Source organism: Ascaphus truei, chromosome 14, assembly GCF_040206685.1.
Source record: "Ascaphus truei isolate aAscTru1 chromosome 14, aAscTru1.hap1, whole genome shotgun sequence".
Taxonomy (NCBI): domain Eukaryota; kingdom Metazoa; phylum Chordata; class Amphibia; order Anura; family Ascaphidae; genus Ascaphus; species Ascaphus truei.
Window position 1 is genome coordinate 19,115,673 of NC_134496.1, and position 13,330 is coordinate 19,129,002.

At 51.1% G+C, this 13,330-nt stretch overlaps 1 protein-coding gene across 1 annotated transcript in view; it reads right to left on the reverse strand.

Moving 5' to 3' along the window:
* Positions 1-13,330, reverse strand: part of LOC142465726 (solute carrier family 22 member 6-B-like) — a 51,527-nt gene that overhangs the window by 14,481 nt on the left and 23,716 nt on the right. The gene's annotated exons all lie outside the window — the stretch shown is intronic.

Consider the following 13,330-nt stretch of genomic DNA (forward strand, 5'->3'; position numbering starts at 1 on the left):
GGGGAGTGAGGATGTTTGTAAAAGAAAGAGAGGGGCTCGCAAGGCTTCCAACAGGCAGTGTAACTGGTTCTAGGCCCCGGAAAAGCTGGCGGTGGCCCTGTAGAAAGATATGAGAATGTGGAGGGAAAGAAAAGAGAGGAAAGAAAGAAAGATTGAGAGAAGAGGAAAGAGTAAGAGAATCGAAGAAAGTTGGATAGAGATTGGAAGGAGATTGAAATAGGGAGAGAGAGAGGGTGAGAAACAGAGAAGGGGAGAGGGAGAGAAACAGAGAAGGCGAGAGGGAGAGCATGGGGTAACAGCCAAGAATCACACAAGAACAAGCTTTGAATCAATGCTTTTAATATACTGTATTTACACAACAGGAGCAGTGGAACACTGCCTAATAAACAGAGAAACCTCCTAATTCAGAGACAAGAGCAGAGGGAGACCTTCTAAAACAGAGACAAGAGCAGAGGGAGACTTTCTAAAACAGAGACAAGAGCAGAGGGAGACTTTCTAAAACAGAGACAAGAGCAGAGGGAGACCTTCTAAAACAGAGACAAGAGCAGAGGGAGACTTTCTAAAACAGAGACGAGCAGAGGGAGACCTTCTAATACAGAGAAATGAGCAGAGAGAGACCTAATACAGAGACAGGAGCAGAGAGACACATCCCAATAGACAGAGAGACACCTCATAATACACAGATTCACCTCATAATACAGAAAGAACACATTCTAACACATACATTAGGAATACACACCTCTCATCCTCTCCTAATACAGAGATATTAGACACACACCTTTCACCCCATCCTAATACACAGACATCAGAGACATGTACCTTTCACCTCCCAATACAGAGACATCAGAGATATACACACATTTTAACCCCTCCTAATACACAGACATCAGGGATACACAACTCTCATCCCCTCTTAATACAGATACATACACCTTTCACCCCCTCCTAATACACAGACATCAGTGACACACACCTCTCCCCCTCCTAATACAGATACATACACATTTCACCCCTTCCTAATACACAGATATCAGAGACACATATCTCTTACCTCCTAATTCAGAGACATCAGAGACGTACATATTTCACCTCCTGTTAATACACAGACATCAGGACAGAACTTTCACCCCCTCCTAATACAGATACATACACCTTTCACCCCCTCCTAATACACAGACATCAGAGACACATACCTTTCACCCCCTCCTAATACACCGACATCAGAGACACATACCTTTCACCCCCTCCTAATACACCGACATCAGAGACACATACCTTTCACCCCCTCCTAATACACCGACATCAGAGACACATACCTTTCACCCCCTCCTAATACACCGACATCAGAGACACATACCTTTCACCCCCTCCTAATACACAGACATCAGAGACACATACCTTTCACCCCCTCCTAATACACCGACATCAGAGACACATACCTTTCACCCCCTCCTAATACACCGACATCAGAGACACATACCTTTCACCCCCTCCTAATACACCGACATCATGGGCACATCATGGATACTTCTCATCCCCTCTAATACACAGACATCAGAGACAGACATCTCACCACCTCTAATACACAGACATTAGAGACACACCTCTCGTCATCAGTTTCCGGATATAGAGGGAAAGGAGTCAGTTTCTGGATACAGAGGGAAAGGGTCAGTTTCAGGAAACAGAGGGAAAGGGGTCAGTTTCTGGATACAGAGGGAAAGGGGTCAGTTTCTGGATACAGCAGGAAAGGGGTCAGTTTGTGGATACAGAGGGAAAGGGGTCAGTTTCCAGATACAGAGGGAAAGGGGTCAGTTTCCGGATACAGAGGGAAGGGGTCAGTTTCCAGATACAGAGGGAAAGGGGTCAGTTTCCGGATACAGAGGGAAGGGGTCAGTTTCAGGATACAGAGGAGCACACTGTTGCAAAACGCGTAGAGGTCACAAGAGGCTGCTCAATGCACTCACCCATTGGCTGGGGCAGAGGGACCAGGAAGCGCGATCGGAGTGAAGTTGTGACGAGTGCTGGTGGAGTCCGGACGTATCATCAATGCCAACAACGGCTACCTGCTGCCGCTTGTGGTCAGTACCTGTCCCCTCAGTGTAGCATTGGATCATGTTGCCAGATTGAACTTCTATTATGAAAGTTTTTTCTTTAGATTAATTTGATTCATAGTGTAGGTTTCATAGAAGCAAGTGCTAGTTCAGTATCCCTGTGTGGGAGTGCTCTGGTATCTTATGTAATTGTTACAGTATATTGTGTTTTTATTTATATTGATTTTTAGTGTTGTTGTTTTTGTAATTGTATTATTCAGTCACTGAATATTGTGTGGTCATTTGACCAGAGATTAAAATTGTTACATTTTAAATATTGATTCGTGATGCGCTGTGTGTTCATTTGCTTTTCTCTGTATTTTGAGATCCTCTTCAGGAGAATTCAACTTTAGGAGCGTTTTGGGGAGTTGCTCCAGTGTACACAGCTGCAAGCGGATCATTTCTGTTGCTTTTAAAGGACAGCGCGAGGGCAGATTCCTTGCTTTTCACAGAGGGAAAGGAGTCAGTTTCCGGATACAGAGGGAAAGGGGTCAGTTTCCGGATACAGAGGGAAAGGGGTCCGTTTCTGGATACAGAGGGAAAGGGGTCAGTTTCTAGATACAGAGGGAAAGGGGTCAGTTTCTGGATTCAGAGGGAAATGGGTCCGTTTCTGGATACAGAGGGAAAGGGGTCAGTTTCTGGATACAGAGGGAAAGGGGTCCGTTTCTGGATACAGAGGGAAAGGGGTCAGTTTCTGAATTCAGAGGGAAAGGGGTCAGTTTCTGGATACAGAGGGAAAGGGGTCCGTTTCTGGATACAGAGGGAAAAGGGTCAGTTTCTGGATACAGAGGGAAAGGGGTCAGTTTCTGGATACAGAGGGAAACGGATCAGTTTCTAGATACAGAGGGAAAGGGGTCAGTTTCTGGATACAGAGGGAAAGGGGTCCGTTTCTGGATACAGAGGCAAAGGGGTCAGTTTCTGGATACAGAGGGAAAGGGGTCCGTTTCTGGATACAGAGGGAAAGGGGTCAGTTTCTGGATACAGAGGGAAAGGGGTCAGTTTCTGGATTCAGAGGGAAAGGGGTCAGTTTCTGGATACAGAGGGAAAGGGGTCAGTTTCTGGATACAGAGGGAAAGGGGTCAGTTTCTGGATTCAGAGGGAAAGGGGTCAGTTTCTGGATACAGAGGGAAAGGGGTCCGTTTCTGGATACAGAGGGAAAAGGGTCAGTTTCTGGATACAGAGGGAAAGGGGACAGTTTCTGGATACAGAGGGAAAAGGGTCAGTTTCTGGATACAGAGGGAAGGGGTCAGTTTCAGGATACAGAGGAGCACACTGTTGCAAAACGCGTAGAGGTCACAAGAGGCTGCTCAATGCACTCACCCATTGGCTGGGGCAGAGGGACCAGGAAGCGCGATCGGAGTGAAGTTGTGACGAGTGCTGGTGGAGTCCGGACGTATCATCAATGCCAACAACGGCTACCTGCTGCCGCTTGTGGTCAGTACCTGTCCCCTCAGTGTAGCATTGGATCATGTTGCCAGATTGAACTTCTATTATGAAAGTTTTTTCTTTAGATTAATTTGATTCATAGTGTAGGTTTCATAGAAGCAAGTGCTAGTTCTGTATCCCTGTGTGGGAGTGCTCTGGTATCTTATGTAATTGTTACAGTATATTGTGTGTAATGGGTGTTCCCTATGACTACCGCCGCTACTACTTGCTGTGCAACCTGTGTGGCTCTCAGGAGCCTAAGCCTCCGCTTGGGGAACCTGGGGTACATCTTTATCATACATCTCTAGGTGCAACGCCTCCACCTGGGAGGGATCCCAACGGAGTGGGAGGAGGCCCTCACAGGAACAACCACACAACACTACCGAATATAAAACAGGACGGGCTTTACTGCATGGAAACACACAAATCACGTAACAGCATAACATCAAAACAGCATAACAGCATCATGCGCCACGGCGGACGCTAACCACACTATGCGTCACGGCGGACGCTACCACCTTTAGGCGTCACGGCGGACGCTATCACCTCTAGGCGTCACGGCGGACGCTATCACCTCTAGGCGTCACGGCGGACGCTAACCACCCACAATGTGACCCCACCCTGTGTCCAGTAACCCCCACCCAAATGTCTCGTGTTCTCGAAGTCAAATACCACTGTACATGTGTATGTGTGACTGCGCAGCCACTATGTTTGGTGATAGGCCTGGTTGGTGCACGTGAGTTGCAGGTTACCTGCCCGGGCTCCAGCCACGGGTACCGCGATATAAATCCACACGATCCGACGGGGTCCTCCACACCGCGTGGGTTGAAAGTCCAGCGCGACAATGTCACTCCTTGTCGCAGGGTCTTGGGTGGTGTTCTGAGCCCAGAACCCACCTCACAGGGCCGCACGGCTTCAACACTGTGTCCCTGTCTATTCAACCAATAAATGGGGCAGTGTCCCTATCTAGGGCCTGTCCCTAAGCTCCACAAGCTAATAGATGGCTCAGGACCTAACTGGGACCTTGGGGGCTGCTGGCCTAATGCAGAGGGTCACTCACCCCTGCATCCACCTCCTACCCCTAGCTGGTCCGGATCCTGAATGCCTGCGTGGCTGCAAAACCCCGCGAAATGTAGCAATCTCTCCCCAGGCAAATCCCTCAGCCCTATTGGTTCCCTGGCGTCAGGTGTCTCTGCCCCTATGCACCCTGGGGGCTGGCATGCTCATCTCGCGCATGCGCGAACTATCTGGTCCTCCCGCGCTGGGTTGGGGCACTGCGCATGCGCAACAGCCCTAACATGGCGGCGCCCTGCTTCCCGAGCCGCCGGGCCGGTAGCAACGCGATCGCGGCCTTAGCGACGGCCCGATCGTGTCCCCGGCAACCGGCCTGCTCGCCGCTCGCGTCCCTAGCTACCAGGGATCGCTCCTTCGCGCGCGCGGCTCCCCCTCACTCCCTCGCACACAGCATCTGCCGAAAGGGAGGAGGGGGTCAGCCATGACAGGGGGGAACCTGGCTACATCCTCCCCCTGGTGAGAACTCCAACGTCCTCGCTTGAACCACATAACCTTCCAACAGTGTACAAAAGTTATATAATAAAAATGCAGTGTTAAAGTACAACTTAACGATTACTCTAAACGAGATTGTACAGTTCAACAAACATATTGATAACTGAGGCTAGCTTGGCTTTAGCTTGCTGCTGAGACTCATAGTGAGGTGCCCCTAATGAATCATAAGCCACTCTAGTGGGAGGGCGTCTCACTCTCTGACTCCTGCGAGTCTCAGTCTCCATTTCTTCCTCTTGAGACAGACCATCGTAGGCTTGAGGCCTAGACTCTCTGGCAGAGGGTGAACCAGTTTGGGGAAAGTCTCTTTGCAACTGAACATTGTCTCTTTGAGGCACAAAACTCGGAGTGGTAGGATCTAGTGATTGATTACTTGGTGAAAATTCCAATGGAGGTACTTTGTCAGCTGGACCCTTACTTGTTGCGCCTTCGGGAGGTGCCCACCAGTCCCTGTTGGATGTTCCCTCCAAAGGATCCTGAATGGTCTCATCTATGGGGCCGGGATTCGCAATAGCCTCTTCAGGCTCACTGTCGTTCATTACTGTTTCTGTTTCAGGTTCACTCTCTCCCAGTTGGGAGATAGGTAACAAGTGGTTTCGGTGCCAAACTTTTACTTTGCCATTCACATCACGTATGCGATAAACAGGGAGGCCCGGCATTTGGGACTCTACTTGAAAAGGCCCCTCCCTCCAGCGATCAGCTAACTTGTGCTTGCCTGGAATCCCTAAGTTGCGTAGGAGAACTGCGTCTCCTGGTTGGAGCGCTCTATAGCGTACTTTGTGGTCGTACCGTCTTTTATTATTGGCATTCAGTCGAGCGGTGGCTCTTTCAGCTAACTGATAGGCACGGTGCAGACTGTCCTGGAGTCTCTGCACATATCGATAATGAGCCATGTTGGGTATCCCGTCGGTAGATACCCGTAGGCGGATGTCGATTGGCAGTCTGGCTTCTCTCCCGAACATCATGAAGTATGGGGTGTATCCGGTGGACTCGTGCCTAGTGCAATTGTAGGCATGCACCAAGGCCTCAACATGTTTACTCCATTCTCCTTTTTGGGAATTTTTCAGAGTGCCTAGCATGTCCAGCAATGTCCGATTAAATCTTTCAGGGAGCGCATCTCCCTCCGGGTGGTAGGGAGTAGTCCTGGACTTTTGAATGTTCAACAGTGTTAGCAACTCTTTGATCAGCTTGCTCTCAAAATCCCGTCCCTGGTCAGAGTGCATCCTGCTGGGCAGACCATAATGCACAAAATACTTCTCCCACAGCACTTTAGCCACTGTGGTAGCCTTCTGGTCCTTCGTGGGGAAGGCTTGAGCGTATCGAGTGTAGTGATCTGTCACTACTAGCACATTTCCTATACCCTTTGAATCTGGCTCTATGCACAAAAAGTCCATACAAACTAAATCCATAGGCCCAGCACTTTTGAGATGGCCCATTGGAGCAGCACGGGTGGGAAGGGTCTTCCTATGAATGCACCGTAGACATTTTCTGCAGTGTTGTTCAATTGACTCCCGCATCCTAGGCCAGAAGAACCGGTCTCGCACTAAACCCAAGGTCTTATCCACCCCCAAATGTCCATGATCATCATGTAGTGATCTTAAAACGAGACCTTGCATACGCCGAGGTAGAAATAGTTGTCGACGGTCAGGATGATTGTGGAATTGAACAACCCTATAGAGTAGGCCGTTATCCATCTCAAACTTATCCCATTCTCTCATGAGAAGACCCACATCCTCGCGAGGAGCCCGTTTCACCAGTGCAGAGTCATTTTTGTGTAGGGCCTCTCGGACAGCCTTAGCCGCAGGATCATGTGTCTGTTCCTTCACCGTGAAGATGACGTCTTGTGTTAGACCCATGCCATCAGGGTGGCAGTAAGCTTCTGGAAGGGCTTGAGGTCGACACCCTAAAGAATCCACTACTCGTAGCTCGGAGAATGCCACTCGGTCGTTTACAATAGCAGCAGTGGAACACATAGCTCTCATTCCTGGTCCTGGAATTTCTTCCCAAGGGCCATCGTCGGCGGTCTCGCCCAGTCCCGATCTCCTAGATAGAGCATCGGCTCCTATATTGAGAGGTCCAGGCTTATATTTCATAGAAAACTGGTAATTGGCGAGGGTGGCCAACCATCTGTGACCGGTCGCATCTAATTTGGCCGTGGTTTGTACATAGGTCAGCGGATTGTTGTCTGTTCGGACCTCGAAGGTGACCCCATATAGGTAATCATGTAGTTTGTCAGATATGGCCCATTTGAGGGCGAGGAACTCCAATTTGTGAACTGGATAATTCTTTTCACTGGGAGTCAAACTTCTACTTGCATATGCCACAGGACGAAGCCCAGTGGGGTACTTCTGGTGTAGCACAGCTCCCAATCCGTTGAGGCTGGCATCCACGTGCAGAATGTAAGGCTTCTCCGGGTCAGCATATGCTAGAACGGGAGCCTCTGTTAAACTATTCTTCAGCCTCTTAAATGCTTCCTCACAAGCCGGCGTCCACCGATCCCCGAAGGGGGTCCTTTGGGGGGTCCTCTTCTGCTTGGGTTCCTCTGGATAGACCTTCAGCAGATCGTTCAGCACAGCTGCCTTCTTGGAGTATCCATCCACGAATCTTCTATAATATCCACAGAACCCGAGAAATGACCTCAGCTCCATCACATTCTCGGGTCTTGGCCAATTCACCACCGCCTCCACCTTGGCCGGGTCGGTGGCCACTCCGTCTGCGGACACGATATGACCCACATAAGTGACCGATGTTCGACAGAAGCGGCACTTATCCAATGAGAGCTTCAGGCCTTCTTTCCCTAAGCGATCCAATACTTTCATCAGCCTAGTCTCGTGTTCTTCAAGGGTGGCTCCGAACACGATTATGTCGTCTAGATAGACCAAACACTCACGCGGACACATATCTCCAATCGTCTTTTCCATAAGCCGTTGGAAAGTGGCTGGAGCGCCACAGATACCTTGGGGCATCCGAGTGAACTGATAAAATCCCAGGGGACAGACGAACGCCGTCTTTTCTTGATCAGTAGGGCTCATCGGAACCTGGTAATACCCAGATCGAAGGTCCAACACGCTAAACCACTGGCTTCCGGACAGTGCGCTGAGAATCTCCTCTATTCGGGGTAGCGTGTATTGGTCAGGCACAGTACGTCTGTTCAATGTTCTGTAGTCCACGCACAATCGAACAGACCCATTCTTCTTTCGTACCACCACAATCGGTGAGGCATAGGGACTTCGAGATCCGGTCACTATGCCGGCCGTTTCCATCTCGTTCAGGACACCCCGCACATCCTCCACATCTCTGGGAGCTAAGCGGCGCGACCTTTCCCTAAATGGCGTGTCATCATTCAGACGAATCGTGTGCTGAGCGCTTCTGCTGCATCCCACGTCCATCTCACTAGTAGAGAACACATCTCGTCTCTCTCTCAACTGAGCACATAGCTTCTCTTTCCATGCTTCTTCCAGGGGAGACTCTCCGAAGTCGAATTGTAGTGCCTCGGCCTCTTCTCCCACACGGGCAGTGTGAACGGTCACTGGGTCGTCTACAGGATCCACAGGATAAATTCTACCCAACCTTTGTCCTACTTCTAGCGGCACAGTATGGAGAGACATGTTCTGGATAGACACAGTAATCTTCCTGGGGACGGTAGATGGCCAATCCCGTACTTCAGGTATCATTCGGTATCCCCACTGATTCTCAGACTCGGGGAGGGTCTCTAGCGAGAAGTATCGGTCGTGTTCGTGCCGACTGGGGTACTTGATCAGCGCTGTCACGTGCCTCACTCCCCCTGGTGGAATCTGCAATAACCCTCGCTCTTGATTAAAGATTTCACCATACTGTTCCTCATACGCCACCCTATAGCATTCTTCCCGCAGGCCAGGGGCTATATTCAGGGATGACAACGGTAGCTCACCGGCTTCTTGTAGGAATGAGCGAATCACCGACCTCACAATATCGGCATTCGTGCCTAGTATGATGGGGGCACTGGGATGTTCTCGAGCCTCTGGACAGACCAAAGCTTCCACCAGCATGGGATGCGACTTGTTAGTGTTCAACTGCAAGATATCCAGCTTGACCGCTACTATTCCGTCTATGGGATAATCATCTTTACTCAGTCCCCATAACTTCATCTTTTCGGCTGACTGCAAGGGAAGATGGCTGAGGTGCTGGTCGTAGAATGGACGGTAGATGATGGTCACTTGTGATCCAGTGTCCAGAAGTGCTGAAGAGTATATCCCCTCCACGACGACTCTTATTACAGCGGTGGGCCCTACTCGGCAGTAAGCATCGGCCGGGGGCGTCTCCTCCATGGAAGGCCTCCCCGACTCCTCGGCAACATCTTCGGGTACGGTTGATAGGGACGAGCTTGCCTTCCGCACGGTCACGGTGTAGGTCTGGGCCTTAGTGGGGTTTGAACAGTTCCTTGCAACATGGCCCTGCTCGCCACAGTTGAAGCAACGGAAGTCTGGGCGGGGACCCGGACCGTCAAGTGACCTGGGAGCGGACCTAGGCACCTCCGGGGTGGCCGTATCCTTACCGCTCTTGCTCCCCTTTGCTTTGGGCACTGTTGCTTCCTTGGTCTCATCCTTGCGCGGGTCTTTGGCCTTCTTGGGCGTATGCAACCTAGTATAGGCCTCATGACCCTTCACCTCATCCAGTAGGTCTTCTAGAGTAGGGGGGTCTCCCTTCTGTAGTGTGCATCTGATCATTATCACGATATGGTGCGTGGGTATGGCTCCCCGCAGGAATTGAGTGCGCCTATACTCATTTACTTCTGAGGCCTTGATGACTTGGCGGGAACGTAGCTCCCACAAGAGCAATTGGATCCGTTGTATGAACTCGGATAGGTCTTCCCCCTCTTTCTGGCGAAGATTGTAATACTTAGTCCATAGCTCACTCACATCAGCTTCCTTACCATATGCCCGGGTAAGCGACTCCATCATCTGATGTGCGGTAACCCCCGTATGCTGATCTTTATACATCTTGATGGTAGTGGACGCAGGCGGGCGCAGGCACTCCATGATTCGTTGTCTTTTCACCTCATCAGGACAGGTCCACTCTTCCAGTACCTGTGAAGCATATTCCTTCCAAACATCAAAAGCCTCTTCACCAGTGGGAGTAGGGTTTACCCCTGAAAAGAGCTTTAATTTGCGGTATGGCTGAGGGGAAGGGGATTCGTGCTTGGGCCTACCCAGTTGTTGGATGGCCTGGGCTAGTAATTGGATTTCTCCCATTCTACTGGGGCTGGAGCTCCGTCTGCTTGAGCGACAATTAGCACAGGATAATACACTGGCCTCATCCCCACATATACTTTCTGGTGGGGACAGGGACATGCTCATACTAGTCTCTAGCAGGTCTGTCCGGGGGCTACAGGGTTCGGGTTTTATCGGCATTTCAGGATATATAACAGGACACCCTGAGCTGAGGGCCCCGTGGAAACGCAAGTTGGATGGGCCTTGTTGGGGCGACAATTCACATCCCCCAGTGATTAATACGGTGCACCATGACCCGTCGGGGTCGGAGCGGCGACCCAAGATTCTGGCATCTTCTAAGCCTGGGTACTGCATTAGGATTAAACATAGTTCATAGGATGAGGCATTGGCGGGCACTTGTCCTACAGCAAGGGTTTGTGAGGGCGGGACTTGCCTTTTTACCGCCCACGTGTACACCTCTTGGCGGGAAGGTAACGTGTAACCTAACGACATTTTTACTGAGTTCGGGCACCCCAGGTCTGACCTCTCAGCAGCGCCTCCAAATGTAACGGGTGTTCCCTATGACTACCGCCGCTACTACTTGCTGTGCAACCTGTGTGGCTCTCAGGAGCCTAAGCCTCCGCTTGGGGAACCTGGGGTACATCTTTATCATACATCTCTAGGTGCAACGCCTCCACCTGGGAGGGATCCCAACGGAGTGGGAGGAGGCCCTCACAGGAACAACCACACAACACTACCGAATATAAAACAGGACGGGCTTTACTGCATGGAAACACACAAATCACGTAACAGCATAACATCAAAACAGCATAACAGCATCATGCGCCACGGCGGACGCTAACCACACTATGCGTCACGGCGGACGCTACCACCTTTAGGCGTCACGGCGGACGCTATCACCTCTAGGCGTCACGGCGGACGCTATCACCTCTAGGCGTCACGGCGGACGCTAACCACCCACAATGTGACCCCACCCTGTGTCCAGTAACCCCCACCCAAATGTCTCGTGTTCTCGAAGTCAAATACCACTGTACATGTGTATGTGTGACTGCGCAGCCACTATGTTTGGTGATAGGCCTGGTTGGTGCACGTGAGTTGCAGGTTACCTGCCCGGGCTCCAGCCACGGGTACCGCGATATAAATCCACACGATCCGACGGGGTCCTCCACACCGCGTGGGTTGAAAGTCCAGCGCGACAATGTCACTCCTTGTCGCAGGGTCTTGGGTGGTGTTCTGAGCCCAGAACCCACCTCACAGGGCCGCACGGCTTCAACACTGTGTCCCTGTCTATTCAACCAATAAATGGGGCAGTGTCCCTATCTAGGGCCTGTCCCTAAGCTCCACAAGCTAATAGATGGCTCAGGACCTAACTGGGACCTTGGGGGCTGCTGGCCTAATGCAGAGGGTCACTCACCCCTGCATCCACCTCCTACCCCTAGCTGGTCCGGATCCTGAATGCCTGCGTGGCTGCAAAACCCCGCGAAATGTAGCAATCTCTCCCCAGGCAAATCCCTCAGCCCTATTGGTTCCCTGGCGTCAGGTGTCTCTGCCCCTATGCACCCTGGGGGCTGGCATGCTCATCTCGCGCATGCGCGAACTATCTGGTCCTCCCGCGCTGGGTTGGGGCACTGCGCATGCGCAACAGCCCTAACATGGCGGCGCCCTGCTTCCCGAGCCGCCGGGCCGGTAGCAACGCGATCGCGGCCTTAGCGACGGCCCGATCGTGTCCCCGGCAACCGGCCTGCTCGCCGCTCGCGTCCCTAGCTACCAGGGATCGCTCCTTCGCGCGCGCGGCCCCCCCTCACTCCCTCGCACACAACGTCTGCCGAAAGGGAGGAGGGGGTCAGCCATGACAGGGGGGAACCTGGCTACATGTGTTTTTATTTATATTGATTTTTAGTGTTGTTGTTTTTGTAATTGTATTATTCAGTCACTGAATATTGTGTGGTCATTTGACCAGAGATTAAAATTGTTACATTTTAAATATTGATTCGTGATGCGCTGTGTGTTCATTTGCTTTTCTCTGTATTTTGAGATCCTCTTCAGGAGGTTTCAACTTTAGGAGCGTTTTGGGGAGTTGCTCCAGTGTACACAGCTGCAAGCGGATCATTTCTGTTGCTTTTAAAGGACAGCGCGAGGGCAGATTCCTTGCTTTTCACAGAGGGAAAGGAGTCAGTTTCCGGATACAGAGGGAAAGGGGTCAGTTTCCGGATACAGAGGGAAAGGGGTCCGTTTCTGGATACAGAGGGAAAGGGGTCAGTTTCTAGATACAGAGGGAAAGGGGTCAGTTTCTGGATTCAGAGGGAAATGGGTCCGTTTCTGGATACAGAGGGAAAGGGGTCCGTTTCTGGATACAGAGGGAAAGGGGTCCGTTTCTGGATACAGAGGGAAAGGGGTCAGTTTCTGAATTCAGAGGGAAAGGGGTCAGTTTCTGGATACAGAGGGAAAGGGGTCCGTTTCTGGATACAGAGGGAAAAGGGTCAGTTTCTGGATACAGAGGGAAAGGGGTCAGTTTCTGGATACAGAGGGAAAGGGATCAGTTTCTAGATACAGAGGGAAAGGGGTCAGTTTCTGGATACAGAGGGAAAGGGGTCCGTTTCTGGATACAGAGGGAAAGGGGTCAGTTTCTGGATACAGAGGGAAAGGGGTCCGTTTCTGGATACAGAGGGAAAGGGGTCAGTTTCTGGATACAGAGGGAAAGGGGTCAGTTTCTGGATTCAGAGGGAAAGGGGTCAGTTTCTGGATACAGAGGGAAAGGGGTCCGTTTCTGGATACAGAGGGAAAAGGGTCAGTTTCTGGATACAGAGGGAAAGGGGACAGTTTCTGGATACAGAGGGAAAAGGGTCAGTTTCTGGATACAGAGGGAAAAGGGTCAGTTTCTGGATACAGAGGGAAAGGGGTCAGTTTCTGGATACAGGGGGAAAGGGGTCAATTTCTAGATACAGAGGGAAAGGGGTCAGTTTCTGGATACAGAGGGAAAGGGGTCAGTTTCCGGATACAGACGGAAAAGGGTCAGTTTCAGGATACAGAGGGAAAAGGGTC